This window comes from Macaca nemestrina, chromosome 9 (assembly GCF_043159975.1).
Source record: "Macaca nemestrina isolate mMacNem1 chromosome 9, mMacNem.hap1, whole genome shotgun sequence".
NCBI classification, from domain to species: Eukaryota; Metazoa; Chordata; class Mammalia; order Primates; family Cercopithecidae; genus Macaca; species Macaca nemestrina.
The window spans coordinates 119,279,334-119,293,591 of record NC_092133.1 but is presented as its reverse complement, the minus strand read 5'-3'; the positions used below and the strand labels follow the sequence as shown (position 1 = coordinate 119,293,591).

At 37.6% G+C, this 14,258-nt stretch overlaps 1 protein-coding gene across 16 annotated transcripts in view; it reads right to left on the bottom strand.

Moving 5' to 3' along the window:
- The window catches only part of LOC105480021 (Rho GTPase activating protein 21), a 134,160-nt gene that overhangs the window by 51,184 nt on the left and 68,718 nt on the right, over window positions 1–14,258 (bottom strand). The window lies entirely within an intron of this gene.

Genomic DNA, 14,258 nt, shown 5'->3' with positions numbered 1-14,258 from the left:
AAATAAAGTCTCCAAGGTCACATAGCTAACAAGTGCCAAAGCTGATTACACAGGCAGTAGTCACTCTACTGCTTTTGTTTTTTGTTTTGTTTGGTTTTTTTTGAGATGGAGTCTCACTCTGTTGCCCAGGCTGGAGTGCAGTGGCGCAATCTTGGCTCATTGCAACCTCCACATCCCGGGTTCAAGTGATTCTCCTGCCTCAGCCTCCTGAGTAGCTGGGACTACAGGTGCATGCCACCATGCCCGGCTAATTTTTGTATGTTTTAGTAGAGATGGGGTTTCCCCATTTCACAGGTGATGGGGTTTCATCACCCTGTGATTCGCCTGCCTCGACCTCCCAAAGTGCTGGGATTACAGGCCTGAGCCACTGCGCCTGGCCTCTACTGCTTTTTAATACTGCATTGTGCTAATAAGCTTTAAAATGCAACAATGAATAAGACATATTCCTTTCCCTTCAGGGAGTCTGGTAGGAGGAGAAAGACATACAAACAAATAACAGTGTAATATAAAAAACAATCAGAGACAAATACAAAATATAGTCATGGCAATGAAGAGAGCATGATCAACCCCGTAAGTTGGAATTTCACAAGCTGTTTTCCATGGATCATTGGCATTAATATCTAAGGTGCTTGCTAAAAATGGATGTTTTGGAGTCTGACCAGAAATCTGCTTTGTCAACAAGTTTCCCAGGTGATCCTAATACACATTAAATTTTGAGAACAACTAGTTGTTTCAGTGAAATAGAAGTCAATGACAAATTCGCAGATGAGAGGACATTTAAGCTAAGTGATAAATAGCATAAGTATTGTGGGGGAAGAAGGAGGTACACGGTAGTTCTCAAAGTGTGGTCCCAGGACCAGCAGCATCAGTATCACCTGGGAATATGTTAGAAACGCAAATTTGTGGACCCCGCCCTAGATCTCCTGAATCAGAAACTCTGAGGTGATTGCAATGCACACTTAAGTTTGAGAATCACTGAAGTAGAAGACACAGTCCTGACCCTTAAAGAAGAATGTAATAGAGAAAATAAGGCATATACATGTGTTGAGTAACATACTACCTGTTAAACAGCAATACTGAGCAAAAAATGATTGAGTGTCAAATATAAAGAGTTCATAATTATTGCCATATAAAACTGAATTGTTACCATAGTGTATGCACCAAGATGGCTCAAAAGAAGTTACTTAATAAAGGAATATCTATCACTAGCTCCCCTTAAATACTTAGCCATTTATTCTGAAAGATGCCCTCTAAAGCAATGAATGATGAGATTTCAAAGGCAATGGGGCATAGCAGAAATTGCTTGTTTTAGAAGCCAGCAGACATCAGTCCAAATCCCTTCCTTTGCCACTTGAAATTTTGTGTGTGTGCTGCACTTCTTCTTCATAAAACTTACAACTCACTACCTAAAATTACATTTTTATTTGCTTACATGTTTGTTGTATATCTCTCTAACATAAAGAGCAGGAATTTTTGCAATGCTCACTAATATCCATAGCACAGAGCAGGCATTCAATAAATAATTATTCAACGAATTAATACATTTATTATTTAGTTTAAATTCACACAAGCCCTCAAGATGGGCATTATGATCCTAAAATTGCCATTTGAGTGAAGAGGAAAAAGAGACTCAGTAAGTTGCTAAGAGGCAGCGTAGGGATTTGAACCCAGGTCTGAATTCAAGTGTGGCAATTCCACGCTGCCTCAAAAGTAACTGAAAGTGATTCATTTCTCAAGCTCTACTGTATTCAAGTAGACAGTCCATCTGCAATTAATTTAAAAGGAAAAAAATACTTTCTTATCAATTCAAGTCACTTAAAATGCAAACGCTGAATTCCGATCAAGTTGGTGATCGGGTTAGGTCACTCTGTGGTCAATCTAAAATTTACAATAGTTGGCATTAAAGAAAAAACATCTATATTCTTGGCTAGAGATCTAAAGGCTTAGGAAGTTTTGTTGCATCAAGTCACTGCTTTCATGGAAAGATTTATATAATAAAAGAGAAGAGACATTTTTCCTATTAACGTCTTCTAGTCCACTGTGTCTCAAAGGTGATTATATCATACTTAAAAATACAAAATGTAAATGACCATTAATGAATTCTACAAAATAATAAAAAGTTGGTTGGGTAGCAATGCGGTGACTTCAGAAAATTCTGATAGAAAATTTCACTTACACAGAATAGAGGTGTTCCAAAATAATGTGGTGTTAATTCTATAAAAGAAATACTAATTTTGAAATAACTGCCATTGTAAAGTCAGACACACTTTGTCACTGACAAATCTTTCAATACACTATGCCTGAAAACATATGAAGATGGAACAGATTAAAATAGAGTCCAATCCTATAGCAAGCGCTGTTACATCTGCTGAGAGTTGCACTTTTAATTCTTGCTCACTTTTTTTTTTTTTTTGAGACAGAGTCTCACACCGTTGCCCAGGCTGGAGTGCGGTGGCATGATCTCGGCTCACTGTAACCTCCGCCTCCCAGGTTCAAGCGATTCTCCTGCCTCAGTCTCCCGAGTAGCTAGGATTACAGGTGCCCGCCACCATGCCTGGCTAATTTTTTTGTATTTTTAGTGGAGACGGGGTTTCACTATGTTGGCCAGGCTGGTCTCGATCTCCTGACCCTGTGATCTGCCCTCCTCGGCTTCCCAAAGTGCTGGGATTACAGGTGTGAGCCACCGTGCCCGGCCTCTGGCTCACTTTCCTTTCTGAACTTTCTCCAAAAATCTGACTTGTTACCTAGATATCATCCAATTCCTCCTAGAGAGAGAAAAACATTTCCCGTAAGTATCCCTTAAAGATAAGCAGATTTCACTAAGAAATATACTTTTCTTCAATTTCTATACACCTTGGCTCTATGTCTTGAGTTAAACACTTGACTCATGAATTTTAAGAGTGTCTTCTTTTTAAGGTACGTGCTCCGCAATTTTGCCAGAACTGGAAATCAAAAGTATCACATTTAACACGTGTGTCATTCACAAGCTCTCTCAGGTCTATAGCTTTTATAAGTAAATTTCTAGATATGCAGAACTGAAAGCCTGATCCCGAACCGTGGTAATTCACCAGGAAAAATGACTCCTTACTTCGCTGTATGATTACTTAGCAGACCCAGATGGCTTCCCTGGCAATTCTTAGTAAAAGCATCTTTCAATTCCACATCTGTATTTTATAACTTCTTGATTTTTTGAGAACACATGGGACATGTTTCAAAGAACTGTTAAATACCTTATTCAAATATCATTTCCTAACCTTATCAAAAGAGAGTGTCTTTTTGGCACATACATGCAGTGAAATCTTCCTATATTTGCAGAAAAGAAGGTAAAAAGTCAATTATCTTACATGGATGAGAATGGCTAAAGTAACCAGGTTCAGAAAAAGTACCATTTTATGTTATAATATATAATTAGTACTGACTTAAAAAGACATAAAAAGCACAAGTAAATTTACCTGAACTTGAACAGTACATTTGAAATCAGAAAGAATACACATATGTCTACAATGAAGTAAATGTGATCAGTTGGGGGAAAAATAACTTGAGTAAAAATATTAATTATATATAGGTAGTAGCTGCCATCTAAATACTGAATGTTCAGGTGGACGTGATTCCTATTCTCTCTATTCATTAGAGTGCAACAGTTAAGACCATGGGCCCTATAACCATATTACATGGTTTAATATCCCACCTCTGTCATTCATTTTCCAAGTGGGGTCATCAGATTGTGCAATATTTGATATATATTTAAACTAAAAAATAGTAGTAGTCTATCTGAAATTCAAGTTTAATTAGGCATTCTGTATTTCATATGGACAACCCCATATCCAAGTGATTTTAGATGATTTGTATGTGCCCCCAGTTTACTGATCTGAAAAGTGGGGATGATGATAATAATTATTCCTATCTCGCAAGGCTGTTGTGAGGATTAAAAAAGATAATCCAGTAAAGCATTTATATAATATTTAGTGCACATAGGTATTTAAATTACTATTATGACAGTCCTGATTATAAACTTTTCAGGTTTACAAACAGATCAGAGATGATCTTGGGTACACAGAGCCTGTCACATCACAAGTGAGCAATAAATACTGGTTGAAAGGACACCCATAAAACTCAACTGTCATATTATAGGGAAGTCAAGGAATATTGCCAGGGGAGGGGATGGGACGGGAAACATGAAAGAAAAGAAAGTGAAAAGGTAAGAAGAGATTATACTAAAAAAATTTCCAATAACTCTGACACAAACTATAGACTTGTCTTCAAAGAGATTGTGTCTAAAACCGAAGTGCTACATCTATAGGTCTGGGAGCTTTGTCAGTCAAAAAGGATGAGTTAAATTGCTAGTGACCTCCTTCTCTGGAGAATGCCTAAGACAAAAATCACTTGCAACATTTAAATTATTTGAAATTTTTAAATATTAAGTATACAAAAAAAAAAAACAACAACAGACTAAAGCTAATAGATTACTTTTAAGAAGCAACAAAATTTGAACTATGCCAGTTACAAAAAGGACTCTATAATGAAGATCACAGAGAAACAGATCATGATAGTAAGAAAATCCTACAGTTCTGAGGACAAGACAAACATATTTCTTAACAGACTGGAAAAATACATAGTTTATACAAAGAAAAACTATCCTACATTTTAATCAAGAGCAAAGCAATAGAAAATAATGGCTCTTGTCTATGGCCAGACCACCTTAAATGTGCCCAATCTTGTCTGATGTCAGAAGTTTAGCAGGACTGAGGCTGGTTAATACTTGGATGGGAGACTGCCTGGGAATACCAGGTGCCATAGGCTTTAAAAAATAATAAAATATAAAAGAAAGAAAGAAAATAATGGTTATCACTGAGATTGAGCTTTTGTTTCTTCTCTCTCAAAGTTCTCACACTTGGAGAATTTTTTTAGTCAAACCAAATCTCTGATTTTATGAGACATATTTCAAAAAATGGTATTTTTTCCATTGGCTTCTTTATTGCCAAAGAAAAATGTCTATCTCTATACAACAAAAGGCCGTTGAAATAAGACTGTGCTCCAATCTGAAAGTTAGATAAGCTTGGGAAGAAGTATACCCTCCAGAAAGGTGGAAAGCTAAAGAGGTTTATCACATAATGGAATATGAAGGCACCAAGCATCAGTTATTTAAGGGAAATAAATAGCATACTGAAATTAATATGTATTTTTCAGATAAAAAAATAACTGAAACCCCAACACAGACTGAAATACATAGCAAAGTTATGTCTGAGTGACGAAAAGGGATCCTTATTTCTCTTTGATGGAGAACAGACTGCCACAGAAAAAAACAGGATGTAGAAGAATTTATTGAGCAATAGAAACTGTGGATCTATTAAGGAAAAAAACAAAAATAAGGAGTAATATACACCAAATTCAGGCTAGTAATAACCTCTGGAGGAAGGCAATAGGAAAGGAGTGGCATAAAAGGGCCTTATATTTGCAGTCATTTATGTCTTCGGGAGAGAGAAAGGAGGAAAAGGAAAGGTTGTGAGGGGTGGAGGTGAAGCTGAAAGGTTAAGAGGACAAAGATGGGTGGCAAGCATTTAGAAGTAACATTTTTTCCTATATTTTGTTTGTCTAAAATATTTTATAACTATTATTTCTTAACGTTGACAACAGGCTTCTAACTTTTATTATGGGGATACGGTTTACTGGTATCACACAGTTATCTTAAGAGTCTAACAGAGACCACAATGTCCAATATTAAAAATCCGTATGTATCATATGATAAATACATCCTACATAAGTCATTAAGCAGAATCCAATTTAAGAAGAAGACTGCTATGGCAGATTATTAGTCCTTTCTTAGTATATTTGTTTGTTTTTTGGTAAGGAGAGAAGTACTAAGAAAGATGTGCCAACTTATTAAATCTAGGTGTTCCCCAAATTCTCACTCAAAATGCTCTCACTTGCAGAGTGATAGCTAGCACTTTGAACTTGTATCTCCAAGTTTCCAATCTATAGATCCAGCAATTACCATGAGCTCCCAAGCCCAAATTCCAATAATCTCTGGATACTGTCAGTAGAATGTCACCTGTCAGGTCTCAATCACATTATATCTATTATTAGTAAAAACATACTATCTTTCTACTTAACCCGATCTTCAAGTAATAACAAACAGAACAAAATAAGAAAATCTGTTCAATATAAAAAAGCAAACCATGTTTTAACTGAATCATGCTAACCTTTCTTTCATCCCACACCTCTCTAGTTTTTAAAAGGTTTTGCTGGCCAGGCACGGTGGCTCACGCCTGTAATCCTAGCACTTTGGGAGGCAGAGGCGGGTGGATCACAAGGTCAGCCTGGCCAAGATGGTGAAACCCTGTATCTACTAAAAATACAAAAAAATTAGCCGGGCATTATGGCACATGCCTGTAATCCCAGCTACCTGGGAGACTGAGGCAGATAATTGCTTAAACACGGGAGGCGGAGGTTGCAGTGAGCCAAGACTGTGCCACTGCACTCCTGTCTCAAAAAAAAAAAAAAAAAAAAAAAAAGTTTTACTGTGGAAATGTCCAGCATACACAAAAGTAGAGAGGACAACAAAGCCCCATGAATGCAGCTTAAATAATTATTTAAAAATCTGTCAATCTTGTCTTGCTTCATTGAAACCTACCCACTTTAAAACATTTTAATGCAAATCCCAGATATCATGTCATTCATAGATACTTTAAATATATCCATATACACCACTAACAGATAAGAACTTTACATTTTCTTAAAGGCAAGACAACAAAATCCTTCAATAGTTCTTCACAGTATGTAGCTTCCTGCACTATGTGATTTCTACTGTAAGCTGACAAACAAACCCACTCTATATTCATCTTCCTAAATACCTACTTAACATTAATAAAAAGCAGTATGTCATGACAGAAATGATAGCCCCAAAGGCTATGAAATCAATTTAGAAAGGTTTCACATGTAAAAATCATAATAGAATCCTAAGTTAAGTGTCTTAACAAGTAGCCCATTCCCAATGCAACTGCTCTACCAATGTATTCAAGTTCATTGAGTTCATATATGCACGAGAATATACAGTACATGAAAATCTCCAGCACACAGAACAATGCCTGGCACATAGTAGATGCTCAATAAATGTTTGCTGACTAATTAAAATTAGAGCCCTGGAAAATGCCAATAGTAAAAATTCCCAAAACCAACCTGGAGAGTTGTTTCAGGAACAAAGCAATTGTGCTACAACTAATCTGTACTATTTCCCTCAAATAGTGTAAGGAAAATGCTGCCACTCAATAGCAGTTTAAGTACAATACCACTAGATGTCAGGCGTGAATCAAAATTTTCTGGCATTATGAAGTATCTAGGCAAGAAAGCCTGTAGATGGGTGTTATTCATTCAACAAATATTTACCAAGCTCTTACAAATGTGCCAGGCATTGATTATCCTACAATGAACAAAGAATCCTGGCATCTGCCTTCTGAAGTATTTGAAGTTCAAGTAGCATTGGGTTTTTTCCCCCTAACATTTCACACATTTCACAAACGATATTATATCTAGATTCATAACCCTATTATTTCTGTTATGCTAGAATTTAATTTCTTTGCAAACTCAGAAAAACTCGTTATGGTGCTCTAACCAATTACCTTTCTATCTGACTTTATCCTCTCAATCCTTCAACCAATTAAACTTGCTTGACTTTATCAAGACCTTCCATTCCCTTTAGTCTTCTCCATTCTTCTAAGCTATCAGTCTCCCTCCAGAAATTACTTCCATGCTCACTTTGGCAACACATATACTAACACTGGAACAGAAGTAACTTTCTTTCTTACTAAGATTACCCATGGATCAGTATTTCAACAAAATTCACCAGCACCCTCAACTTCCTTTCCCCTTAACCTTTCAAAGCATTTGATTTGCCAACTCTGACTATGGAGAATTCCAAAATATGCCTGCTCTGTTCTTCTTGGCCTGCTACTACAGCTGAATAAGACTGCATAACAACCACTGATTTACAATTTCCCAGTTCAGCTAAGTTCTTGACACTGCTCAGAAAAGTCTCTTGCTTGCATTTTAATTCCTGCCCGCTCACAGTTGCTGTTTCAAACTTCTAGTAACCTTCTTTTTTTAAATTTATTTTTATAGAGACAAGGTCTTGCTACGTTGACCAGGGTGATCTTGAACTGACTTCAAGTGATCCTCCTGCCTCGGCCTCCCACCCAAAGTGCTGGGATTACAGGCATGAGTCACCACAGCCGGCCATAATAACCCTCTTTAACTTGCTGTTCCATGCTGATTTCCTCACGCTAGTTCGATAACCTTGTTTCCCAGTTCACTCAGTTTCTATATCCTCAACTTTTTTTTCTTTGCCTGTCCTCATGTTCTTTGTCTTATTTCAGGTGGGATTTAGTCATCAGCCCTCTTCAGGACCTTGCCTCCATAATTATCTCTTCTCACATGTAAAACGTCATGTGAGAAAATCCCTGGTCTTCTCTCCAAATCTCATGGATATACAAAAGCTTCCCAAACTTAAAACAACAAAAGTTCTCTCCACCTTTCCATATAGCTATGTTCTCTATCCCATTGTTTTTCACACTTCTTAAAAATGTAGTGTATATATCACTTACCTTCACTTACCTGTCAAATCTATTTTCAACCCCTAACCTCTCTCTTGAGAACTCCAGAAACAAATTTTCAGCTAGATACTGAACTCTCTACAGGCATCAGAAATGCAACTTATCCCAAACTAAACTCATTTCTCCAGAGGAAGGAGAGATATATTTCACTTCAATATCCTTCAATCCTTAATTTAATGACACCCCCATCTATCCAGTCACTCAAGTCAGAAAAGCATAATGCTCCAAAAGTCATCTTTAACTGGAGATGTACACTCCATCCTCAAATCCTTCCACCAAATCTGTGCAAATGTAACTTCTAAATGTCTCTAAATCTGTTCTAGAATGCCATTTTTCCTTCCTCCTGATAAACTCCTATTCATCTGTTAACAACCCAATGGACACCCCACCTGAGATCCCCTCGCGCCTGGTGGTTAAAACTCTGGCTTCAAGAAGTTCCGGCCAGGTGTGGTGGCTCACACCCGTAAACCCAGCACTTTGGGAGGCTGAGGTGGGTGGATCACCCGCAGTCAGAAGATAAAGACCAGCCTGGCCAACATGGTGAAACCCCATCTCTACTTAAAAAATACAAAAATTAGCAAGGTGTGGTGGTGAGTGCCTGTAGTCCCAGCTACTAGGGAAGCTAAGGCAGGATAATCGCTTGAACCCAGAAGGTGTAGGCTCCAGTGAGCCAAGATCGTGCTGCTACACTCCAACTGAGCCATAGAGCGAGGCTCTGTCTCAGGGAATAAAAAGAAAAAAGTAGTTTCTAGTTTGGTGGAGGATATAAAATAATTACATAAGTGCAAAAATAAAGGTATATGCAGTTGTTGCAGGATCATGGCCCAAGGAATCAGAGTCTGTATTCTATATATATTCATTAGATATATACGTGCCAGGAACTGTTCTGGGCTTTAAGAAATAAAGTAAGAAAATAAAGTCTCTGCTCTACATTCCAACTGAGAGAGAAAAATGCTCAGGAAGAAATAAGTAATATGAGAAATGGTAATAACTGCTGTGAAGAACAATAAGCAGAGTGAGAAGGAAAGGAAGAGGGAAAGGCAGGGCTGTTTCTCTGAAGTGGTCAGAGAAGGCCTCTCTAACAGGTGACATGTGCACAGCTATCTGAAGGAAGTGAGGTTAGAGGCCATAATCACTTCCTTCCCAGTAATTAGTTTAGTGAGTGGCTCACAGGACTGACTCAACAGATGTTTGCTAAGGGAATAAACAAACAAAAATTATATTTCTTGATTTAATGTATTTGGCATTTACATGTAAATATTTCTGTTCTGTTTTTATAGCAAAGATGAAAACCTATCTGTTAAACATCAAAACAGGAACTATAACTCTTATAATTAAATCTTTACTAAATGGATTTATGAATCAAGTACTTTCAATGCAGGCTAACTAGCTGGACAACAATCAGGAAGGAAAATGGGACTACCCAACAAGGGGGTGTCTATGATTAAGGTCTTAAGTTACAGAGCAGTTGAAAAAAAAGACAGCTCAACTTCTATGAAATCAACTTGGCCAGGTGTGGTGGCTCATACCTGTAATCCTAGCACTTTGGGAGGCAGAGCCCGGAGCCTAGGAATTCAAGACCAGCCTAGGCAACATGGCAAAACCCTGTCACTACAAAAAATAGAAAAATTAGTCAAGCACGGTGGTGCAAGCCTGTGGTCCCAGCTATTCCAGAGGCTGAGGTGGAGGTTGCAGTGAGCTGAGATTGTGCCACTGCACTCCAGCCTGGGAGACAGAATGAGACCCTGAATTTAAGGGGGAAAAAAAAATGGCTCGGCATGGTAGCTTAGTCCTGTAATCCTAGCACTTTGGGAGGCCAAGGTGGGAGGATCACTTGAGTTCAGGAGTTCAAGACCAGCCTGAGCAACATAGTGAGAACTTGTCTCTAAAAAACTTTAATAATAAAAAGAAACCATTATAAAATGATTTGATCATTATACAATGTATACATGCATTAAAATATCACACTGTATCTCATAAATATGTACAATTATTTGTCAATTACAAATTTAAAAAATAATTTAAAAAAAAAAGCTCAAAATTACCTAATTAGAGTTACCTCTAAAATAACATTTCTATAAAGAAGTTATTTCCAGAGGAGAAATTAACATCTTGGAGAACATTAATACTCTGCCATGTACTTTCTTCTTTTTTACCTGTATCGCCCTATCTGTTCAGGGTCTCCAATTAGTTCTCTGAAATCCTAAATTCCATGTGAAATGTTTTAGAACCCTTAAAGAGATTTTTAAAATTTCATTTATTTTCTTGGCTGCCAAATCAACTTCATGCACTTTTTTTCAAACTCTTAAAATCTACTCCTAGAAATGTAATTTTCTGACAATGCTACTTTAATCCAACTGAATTTCTTGCATTTTAGATCACTATAAACAAGGTTTCCTGGGACTTGAAGTAAAAGATTTTTTTTTTAACCCTTCATCTAACTTGACCACCTTACTTTACCAGTTTATTTTACAAAGAGGAAGTCCAAATTGTTATGTAAATCCAGGATTGCCATATTTTTGTTATCACTGTTCTAGCTTACACACATAGCAGCTATGTGAAACTGATTTCTAAATCAAAAGAGTGTCACTGGCACTCTGTGTTAGAGAGGTTGATGGGAAAAGATAAAAGAAAAGTAGGAGGGCAGTTGGAAATCTGCTTTTCTTCTTCAACAGCAGAGGTTAGACACTAACATACTAAATTTTGCAGCTTTGGGAACAGTCATTTTAGAAGCTTGGGCCAATTCAAGATGGTAGTCATCATTCGAAACACCCCAGTGCACCTCCCTTTATTCAACACATTTACTCAGCAAACATCTGAGCTCCTACTATATATAGGTGCCAGGTACTTACTAGGCACTGAAAACTCAGCAATAACAGACAATTTCTATTCTTAATGATCTTTGCTCTGAAAGTAATACATAAAAAAAATTCTTGTCCATAAAAATACTGAAAAGTCAAAGTATGTAAGAAAAGTTTACTTTGCTTTTATTTTTTCCAGAGTCTCACTCTGTTCCCCAGGCTGGAGGGCAGTGACATGATCTTGGCTCACTGCAACCTCTGCCTCTTGGGTTCAAGCGATTCTCCTGCCTCAGCCTCCCAAGTAGCTGGGATTACAGGCATGTGCCACCACACCCGGCTAATTTTTCTATTTTTAGTAGAGACGAGGGTTTCACAGTGTTGGCCAGACTGGTCTCAACTCCTGACCTCAGGTGATCCACCCACCTCGGCCTCCCAAAGTGCTAGGATTACAGGCATGAGCCACCATGCCCAGCCTGCATATTCTAATACCCAGCCTTTGCCTCTCATTTCTCTATTTGCCTTCATAGGTTTGTGCTGCTGCCACCACCTCCCTAGAAGAGGTACGTCAGGAGGAAGAAATTCCCTACTCGTTTACCACATAGCATGAACGATCACTCAGATTGTCTCCAAAATATGAGCAGGAATTTTCCGGTAGAGAATTAGGGGAAAGGTCCATCTATAGCTTTTAAAAATTGTGAAACATCAATCTACTCCATTTATCCCTTCAAACATCTGAAAGCAGCTATCACTTTCTCTCTAAGCAATTCTCTTTCAAGCAAAGTTTCAAGTTTTCTCCATCTTCTTTTTAAAAATACATATCCTAGGTCAGCCGGGTGCAGTGGCTCACGCCTGTAATCCCAGCACTTTGGGAGGCCGAGGTAGGTGGATCACCTTGAGGTCAGGAGTTCGAGACAGCTCGGCCAACATGGTGAAACCCTGTCTCTACTCAAAATACAAAAATTAGCCGGGTGTGGTGGCAGGTGCCTGTAATCCCAGCTACCTGGGAAGCTGAGACAGGAGAATTGCTTGAACCCAGAGGCGGAGAGTACAGTGAGCTGAGATTGCACCATTGCACTCCAGCCTGCGCAACAAGAGCGAAACTCTGTCTCAAAAAAAAAAAAAAAAAAATTTTCATCATAGGGTCAAAATGTATATATATTCTTACCATCACAGCCCCTTTATATCTGAGGCTCCCAAGTGTTTTAATCATGTCCTAGTTAGTCAGAAGACAACCCTGGAGACCTCCTTTCCCATATATTCCCACCTGTCCACTAGAGAAGAACAAATAAATATTTTGAAATTAACTTGTTACTAGCAACATATAGAATCACTTATTACCTTTGTGTGTGTTTATGTATGCATATGTGTATGTGTCCATATATGAATATAAGTGAGTTTATACATTTTACATTAGGAAATATTACCCATAATAGCAAACTACAAATAACTTGGTAATTTTATTATAACTACTTCTTAATAGGACAAACACATGGGCAGCAAATTATCTAATGACTTATCAATGTACTAGCTAATTGGGCTAATATAGAGAGATGGGTAATTTATATCTGAACCATAGTATATATACATGTAAAGCCTAGCTGTTAGAAAATTACATTCCAAAATACTATTGATAACAGTGAAACAATACATGCCCAGGACACTGAACATGAGCATCCATTTTAAGGACTTTTCTACCCAGCAAATAGAAGAAAAAGCCCCAAGTCCAGTTAGGAATCTATCTGGAGACTCACCCACACTTAAGAGGAAGGGTAACTACAAATAATTCCCCACCAACCCAGAGGCTACTTTGGGGCTACAAAGTAGGAAAAAGAAAAAAAAGGAAGGGAAAAGATAGCTCTAAGAAGTGGCCATGGGCTAAACTGCACATGGACATGGATTTGTAGGCTAACTCAGGTAACAGCCTGTTCCTTGTCAAAAGCAAACACCAATCAACTTGGAGAAGAGATTTTTCATCTTAGATCTCAAAGAATCCCCAAGTAATAGTTTTTGAAGGTCAAGAAACACAAAGCAGTTTAAAAAAAAAAAAACACCATGGAAAACAACAATATTCTAAGCTAAAGCTACCAGAGAAAACAAACAAGAGAAACAGACTCACAAAGACTTCTGATAAAGGAATCACCAGGCACAGATTATAAAAAAATTCCGCTTACCATGTCTGAAGAAATAAAAAGATAAACCTAAAAGTGATCCAGGTGAAGAAACTATAAGAAGTGATCAAGCATATTTGCTGTAATACCCTAAAAAACTTCTCATAATCAAACTTTAAAACTTAACTAAAAAGAAATTTACTGAACATATATTGGAAGAAATTATCCAGAATGCAGACCAGAAAGACAAAAAAGAAGAAAAAGAGAAACTAGAGAATTTAGTAGCCATGGGAGATGGAGTACGAATGAAATAATATCTTCAATATTACTGAATAATTGTGTACCCAGCAAAAATACCTTCCAAAAACGAGGGGAGAACACAGATATTTCAGGGAAAAAAGAAGAGAGAATTACATCACATATAAGTAATATGTTGGAGCCAGGCGCAGTGGCTCATGCCTATAATCCCAACTACTCAGGAGGCTGAGACTCTGAGTAGTGCCTAAGTGGGGACTGCCTGAGGCCAGGAGTTCAAGATCAGCATGGGAAACACAGCGAGACCACATCTCTTTAAAAAAAAACAAAAACAAAAACAAAAAACGCAACATGTAGATAGGAAGGAGATAGTGGAGTTAAAATGTTCTAGGGTCCTTATATTGTATAAGAGTAGAACAGAATTAAGTAGCATTAGACTTTGATGAGTTTGCATATTGTTTCTAGGGTAACCACTAAAAGAAGGGTAA